The following is a 7,969-nucleotide window of genomic DNA, read 5'->3' on the forward strand; positions in this document are numbered from 1 at the left end:
AGTATAAACTTTTTTTTAAAGCCAAAATGTTGTACCACAGGCACAAGCAAAGATGGTCAAATAAGAAAAGTGTGTATTTGGCTTCTTGCATCACAGGACAAGGCTTCCACCTGAGGTTTGATAATTCACTAGAAGGACTCACGGAGCTCGCTGAAAGCTATTATACGGAGTATTGTGGGGAAAGGATACAGATTGGAGACAGCCAAGGGAGATGATGCACAGGGCAGAGTTCGGGCAGTAGGACAGAGGCGGTTCCTAAATGTAGAGCTTCCTGTTGTCCTCTCTCCATAGAACTCTAGGAATCATTAACAGTTGATAGCAATCTGTGACGATATGCATGGAGAATTGCCAACCAGTGTCTTGTTGGGGTTGCCTGGTCAATTGCCCTTGTAGCTGATCTCAGCCTACAACTCCTCCAGTTGAGCTAATAGCATGTGACTCGAGGTCCCCACCACAAATCACAAACTGTGAGACTTTCAGCATAACCCAAAGCCACCAGGTAAGCAAAGATACTCCAGTCAAGCAGTTTAGGCCAAGGGCTTAGAGATGACCTCCCAGGAGTGAAGGTAAAGGTTGGATGTTTGGGAGGGGCACGATTACATGTTTTACGACACATATATAGGTTGGGATGTTTGAAGAAGATAAAGCTGGCATCTGGCTCCCTAGCTAGAGACTTCCTAGATTTCAGAAGCTCTGAGGACCATTATGGGGAGCACATAGAGGACCCCTGGTGGCATAGTGGTTGGTGTGGTTACGTTGGACTGCTAACTGCAAGGTCAGCAGTTTGAACCCACCATCTGCTCTGCAGAAAAGACGGGGCTTTCTATTCATGTAAACAGTTGCCGTCTCAGAAACTCACAGGGGCAGTGCTACCCTGTCCTACAGGGTCACTGTGAGTCAACAGTGACTTGATGGCAGTGAGTGTTTGTTTTGGTTTTGATTGACATGGAATACTTTGAGAAAGCTCTTGGGAGAGCCTCCTTGTGCCCCTTGGTGTGTGAGAAGAGGGCCTGTGAGAACCTGAAGGCTGGTGCCCGAACCCCACTTGGACCATACGAAGATGAGAATGTTGAGGATATCCCTAGCGCTCAGTAAAGGACAGAATGAAAGTGATGGCGTTTGCCGGCGGGATGGAGTGAATACCCATAGATCATTGTCTGACTCAAAACAGCTGCACAGGACCCTGCCCCCCACAGCTCCTTTCCATGGCTTGGATAGTGTGAGGCTTATCCTTTTGGGCCAGGAGCTCAGTTGTAATGAGAAGAATTCAGTACTGCCTCTGAAACTCCTACTGAGGGGCATTTGAACTCCCCACACATCTGTGCCAGTGGCATTGGCTGCCAGGAACGATGGGCAGAGGATTAGAAAGGCTTGCTTTACCACCATGCTCAGCTAAAGCTTGCCCCACACCGGTCCAGTCTCCACCTCCATTCCCAGGCTCTGAACTGCCACCCTGGCCTTTGAGCTTCAAACCTCTCCTTGGGCCTCTAATTCTTATTTACCCTCCGGGACAAGCAGATAAACTACCTTCCCTCCTCGCTCCTCGGATGGTCTTCTCTAACAAACACCTCATTGTCTCATTTGATAAGCTTTGCTCCAGTTCCTTCCTATTGTCCCTAAGATCCCCTTTGTGAGCGGGGCCCCTACAACACAGGGACGCTGGGTTTGGCTTGTTTCTCTCAGGTAGGTGGGGGTCTTCCTGCAAGGATGCTGCATTCAAACAGGAGATGCCCTAACCCCGATCCTCCTCACAGACCCCGCTTCCACCTGGAGTTCCCCTATGGGATCTCTTCGGTTGGTGCACTTCCTGACTCCCATATGATGTATCATGCCTATATGGTATTACTTGCTCTATTCATTCAGAAGATGAAACTTGCCCTTCTATTTTTCCCTACTCAATAGTGGTGCCTTTTATTAAAATGAGGCTTAGTGGTGGAGAAGCAACAATTCAAGAAAGATCGTTTGAGGCATGTTGTGTGTGAGATGCTCATAAAAAAATCTAAGAAAAAAAAAAACCTAAAAAACATTTACAGAAATCTAAGTAAGGATGTCAAGTAAACAGCCAAATGTATAAGGCATCATTTTAAAAGATCAATATTAGAGATAGAATTTGACAGACTACAGAAGAAGATGGCTTTGAAAGCCATGGGAATAAACGAATTAGCCTCTGGTGAGTTTACAGAGAAAGAAGGCCCAAGGATAGAGTCCTGGGACAATTGCAAGATTTAGATATCAGTCTCTTCCACCTCACCCCAGCCCCATGTCACGGCATTTCCCTTTATCAGACCCTTGAGCTCCAATTTTGAAGTTCATCATCCAAGTCTAGATTGAGAAAACAATCTTTTCAGTCTCAACAAGAAATAACCTGGCCAAACACATAATCTTGGCCAAGCACATGGGAGATGGTCCGAGAAGTTCCTTTGGTCACCATGTCTACCTTTTGCCACAAGTATCTGTGAGAAACAAACGGGCCGGTGTACCTGAGTGCGGCATGGAAGTCATTCACTGTCTAACTAAAAATTATTTTCATTTGCTCACTGAGCAGAACAAAAGACAAGGAAGGGGCCTTAGTCTTGAGGCCAGATGGGGGTCTTTTTTGTTTGGTTTTTGTTGTTAATTGTTGATGAATCCCAAATGATCTGGGTCTTTCTTTAATTGCTTGTGCTTTAGGTGCCACTACTAAGAAATCGTTGCCCAATACAAAGTCACAAAGATGTATTTCAAGGTTTTCTTCTAAGAGTTACAGAGTTTTAGTTCTTCCCACTAAGCATTAAAAAGTCAGAACTATTCCAGGGGTTCAGTGAAGAAGTAAGGATTTCCCAGATGGGTGAGGACCTGGAGTTTTACTTTTTAGCCAAGACTTGATCGTCTGCAAAAGGAAGCCTGATGGCGCTGTGGGTTAGTCTTGTGGATCCAGTGGCAGTGGAAGCACCTCAGTTCTGGTGTGGGTGTCCTCATGGCTCCTCCAGCTCCAGGGCTCTGGCTCCATCAGTATAGCACTATCTGGCTTATCAACAGGCATGGTAAGCAGAGAGAGTCGCAGAGTGAGAGTGTCTATCTGGCTTCCAGGGAGCTATTAATCTCTGTCATGCCTCCAAATGAGGTCATCAAGCTGTGACTCATTGACAGGCTAGACGCCACCATTTCACTCTTAATAGTCTTAAGTTGACACCAGATTATGTAACTACCACAGCTTGCTAACTGCAAGGTTAGCGGTTCAAGCGTACCAGTCACTGAAGGAGAACAATGTAGCTGTCTGGTCCTGTAAAGATTTTACAGTTTTGGGTTGCTGTAATAAACAGCAATAGAGGTGGACATAGCCAACCTCCCGTGGCTTCCCTATTGCCAAGAAGCAGGAATCAGACATGCCTCTCCCCTCCATCCTTCTTTACCCTAGTCTGATACCAACCATTCCCCCCTCAGCACTCTCCTATGCTGGGTTTAATAATTCATTGCAATGGCTACCCAGACTTCAAAGACAATATTCATGCTTAAGGGGATTTACTAGGAAAGTGAACAGGCTACCACAAGTCAGGACCAGCAAACAATAAGGAAACAGGCACTGGGCAACAGCGATATTTCTCCTCAGCCAGCCGCCAAGTCTTTCAGGCACATGGTCCGTTGGCCCTTGCATCCATGGGCCAGGAAGCCAGCCAAGCTGTCCCTCTGTCCCACAGTTCCATAGTCCCAAGTCAGATAAGGGGAAGGCACCCCATAGTCTCGGCGCTGTTCCTGAGTCTCTGTGTCACAGTCGGTGATGCACCTGGTCTTGGTGGCCTTCACCACCTCAAACAGTGATCCTGCATGTGTTCTCAGGTCCCCTGGGTTTCTCTCCTGCTGCTTTGAAGATGCCTTCTCCTTCCCTCCAGGTGGGTGATAACAAAACCTGACCGGATCCATTCTGTTAGTGTTACCCATGCCTTGTGTGCATGGTCCTACCCAGCTTTTTGGTGGGAGTTACAGAGACTTGTGTGGAAGCACCATATTAAGAAATGTCACCCCACCGTGGTTGCTGAGGGTTTGGTTGATTTGGGTGACCCCAAAAGAAAGACTTGGTTGACCGTGAGCTATGTCGACACAGGTGCTTTGTACATTGTTGAGGGTTGCCTACATTCATTTCCGGAGCAAGCCCGGCCTTCCCTGTGATGAATGGGCAGCCAGGCTGCAGACTCACCCCTCTGGTCATTGCACACCCTCACTCTCTTCTTGGGCATGAGGGAACCTGCAGAAGACTGGGAGTAAAGTACAACGAGGAATTATCGTTTCAAACTATGTCACCAATATTTCTAGATGCTACATTTTTCTTTTTCGCAGCCTTTGATAAAGGTTTTACTGCCTCATTCCTTAGACATTCCTCATCCCTGCAGGCTCATTCCTTAGACACTAGGGACTCCTGAGGAACGTTGAATAGAGGACTGGCTCCTGACCAGCTTTGCCAAGCTGACTTTAGACCTGCAGGGAGACCTAAGACAATTCTGCCCAGACTGTCTTTCCTCTCCCTTGCCCTCTCCCTCTCCTGCACCCCCTCGGGATCAGCCCTGCATCTCCAGCAGGTGGCTTTCCCAGGTTCCCCTGACCCTCTCTCAGAAGCATTTCCCTTATTTGGTTGCATGCTAAGGCATCAGCTTCTTAGAAAACCTGGATTAACACGTAGTCTGGTCAAAATTTAGACACTGGCATCAGTGTATAAAACTGGTTCCAATTTTATTCTAGATTATGGGGTGTATTAGTCTGGGTGGGCTAGAGAAACAAATCCAGAGACACTTATATGTGTGTAAGAGAGAGCTTTATATCAAAAAGCAATAGTATATTGAGAAAACATTCCAGCCCAGTCCAATCAAGTTTGTAAGTCCAATATTATCCCGTATGTCTGATACTGGTCCATAAATTCCTCTTCAGACTCACATCGTCACTCACAGTGATGCCAAATGTAGGAAGATCACAGGCCAGTGGGTAAAACCTCTTGCAGATCCAGTGGTGGTGGAAGCATCTCAGCACCAGGGCAGGCCTGACGTGGCTCTTCAACAGGAAGGTGAAACTGAGAGAGAATGCCTTTTGCCTCCAGGGAGGGAGAGTGGAAGTGCCCTGCCAAGTACCTGCAGGTGCCCCATTCTGCCAGCAAGCACAGCGAAGGCAGTCAGCATTCTCACTCTGTGGACTGTGAAGTCCACTGCCCCAGTTCTTTCCTGGTGGTAGTGAGGCCCCTCTTTCTACCATTGGAATGGTTCCTCTATCGCTAGAGGGATGGCAAACGGGCCATGTCTCTTGCTAGAGTTCCACACACCTTATTGGCAAGGTACCTTCTGCACGCTGGCAGTGGGGTGCCTCCGGGCACTTAGAGGAACTAGACTTGCCAACTCACAGGACTAGAAAACTTTAAGCAGTGGCTAAAGAGTTTTGTACTCATCATTGGAACAAGAAGACCAGGAGCTGAGGATCAGGTCTGCCAGTGGACATGGCTGAAAAGCTTCCCTGATCAAAGAACTGAGCATTTCGGATTCTCAATTGCAGCCTGTTATTTCCCTGATCAACCCCATTACTGGACAAAGGCCTGTGAGTTCTGCTGGGCCATTTCAAGGGATTACCAAACCCAGCAGGGAAGCAGTGTGCCCTGGGAGGGAGGTGAGCATCTCAGACTGCTGAATTGTTAGAATAAAGTGTTCTTGTGTTGAGGGAGTACTTGAGCAGGGGCCCACTTGGACATTATTTTTTAAATGCCTCAAGCTCTGGTCTGGTTTCCTCCTTAACTTCACCAATGGATAGTGGCTTTCATGCACCATGCAATTTCCACCCTATTTTAAGAATGCAGGGGCTTCTTGAACTACTGAAGATAAAGGTCTGCTATTACTGCTTGTGTTTCAAGGCCGTCTAGATGTGGGTATTGTCTCTTTTAACAAAACCTTGTTGACTTTCCTTGGGGTTTCTGCTCAACTAGGGAAATAGGGCCTCCGTTCAACTAGGGAAAACTCTACCCATCTTGCAAATGCACATACTGCAAGAGATTATAAAGAAAACAAAAATCCTCCCAACTGGACAGCACAATAGGTAATATGATCAGCAGAGAAAGTATTGAAGCTGTCCATCTTTCCATCCCCACAAACTGGGTCTCCCCAGCTCTAATCCTTTGAATTCTCTAACCACCTTTCCACCCTTACTGTGTCAACACAGCTTTGCTTTCAAATATGCCTGTAGAGATCCATTAGACACCAGGGAGTTTAAAGTTTCTTCCTCTTCGATTTTTAAAAAAATAGGTAAAATCCTCTAGGCTTTGAAAAGGAGAGTGTAGCTCCTCCTCCTCCTCCTCCTCCTCCTCCGGCCCCGGGAGCCCCCAGGAGACTGAGAGAGCAAGCCAGCGAGCTAGCTCCAGAGCCTGCCGGGCCCACCTTCCTTCACCGCCCTCGCCTTCCTCTGCTTCCACCCCTTCTCCCCCCACCTCAGTTGAGTCCCCCTCCAGGGGGGGGAGGCCCCGAAACCGGAGCGAACTCCCCTGAAGTCCCTCCGACCCCCGGCCCGACCCGAGTGTGAAGAGAAGGGCCCGGCTCGGCCCGCGTCCTGTGTGCGCGAGCCGCGGCCTGAGCGCGAGGACTGGGGTCCCGGCGCCGCCGCCGCGATGGCCCAGCAGCAGATGACCAGCTCGCAGAAGGCCCTGCTGCTCGAGCTGAAATCCCTGCAGGAGGAGCCGGTGGAGGGCTCCCGGATCACCCTGGTAGACGAGTCCGACCTCTACAACTGGGAGGTGGCCATCTTCGGACCCCCCAACACCCTCTACGAGGGCGGCTACTTCAAGGCTCACATTAAATTTCCTATTGACTACCCATACTCACCACCTACCTTCAGATTCTTGACCAAAATGTGGCACCCCAACATGTATGAGAATGGAGATGTATGCATCTCAATTCTCCATCCACCTGTAGATGACCCACAGAGCGGAGAACTGCCCTCTGAAAGGTGGAATCCTACTCAGAACGTCAGGACGATCCTGTTAAGTGTAATCTCACTGCTTAATGAGCCCAACACCTTCTCCCCAGCCAATGTGGATGCTTCAGTTATGTTCAGGAAATGGAGGGACAATAAAGGAAAAGACATAGAGTATGCTGAAATCATTAGGAAACAGGTTTCAGCCACCCAGGCAGAAGCAGAAAAGGATGGAGTGAAGGTCCCCACAACCTTGGCGGAATACTGCATCAAAACTGAAGTGCCTTCCAATGACAACAGCTCAGATGCGCTTTATGACGACTTGTATGACGACGACATCGATGATGAGGACGAGGAGGAAGAAGATGCCGACTGTTATGACGACGATGATTCCGGGAACGAGGAATCGTGACGCGTTTCTTCGAAGCCCCTGTACTGCCCTGCCGTCTCAGGCCAAAGGAAGGGGAGCAAGTGGGGACCTAGCTGTGGCCCCACGGCAAAAACCTGTTCACAGGGGGTGGGAAAAAGAAACACGGCTCCTGCTGGCTCCCCTTAAGGATCTCCGTTTGCTCCTTTTTATGGACCTCTTCATGGAGAAAAAGTAACCCTCCACCGAACGTCTGAATACTTGCATTCTTTACCCCTCCGTCACTGTATTGATTCTTTTTTTAAAAAACAAACAAACAAACAAACAAACACACAAAACAGAACAAAAAACATTGACCCAAGCTCCCGCCTCACTTCGTCTCTACAAAGTGTTCACAGCAAAACACGTTTGGTCTGTTTTTAGATTCTTGAATTAAATAGTCTTTCATCAAGACGTTTGATGTATTTAAAGCTGGGAACCCTTTGGGAGTTCACAAGTGCTGCATATACTGGGTAGGAAAAGGGAAAAAATAAGCCACAAAACAAACTTAGTTAAAAAAAAAAAAGTCTGCCAAGGTTTTAGCTGCTCATTTACAGCATTAGTGGGTGTGCCCTCGTCAGCCTGTGGTGGCGTTTCCTTTCTGCTCCATTAGCCCTGGAGTGCACTGGGATTCAGGAATTTGTTAAG

At 48.2% G+C, this 7,969-nt stretch overlaps 1 pseudogene; it reads left to right on the plus strand.

Annotated features, from left to right (window-relative positions):
* The first annotated feature begins 6,574 nt into the window (after window positions 1-6,574).
* Window positions 6,575-7,342, plus strand: LOC142424179 (ubiquitin-conjugating enzyme E2 R2 pseudogene; annotated as a pseudogene).
* The last annotated feature ends 627 nt before the right edge of the window (window positions 7,343-7,969 follow it).

The sequence above is a fragment of the Tenrec ecaudatus genome, chromosome 13 (genome assembly GCF_050624435.1).
Source record: "Tenrec ecaudatus isolate mTenEca1 chromosome 13, mTenEca1.hap1, whole genome shotgun sequence".
Lineage (NCBI taxonomy): Eukaryota > Metazoa > Chordata > Mammalia > Afrosoricida > Tenrecidae > Tenrec > Tenrec ecaudatus.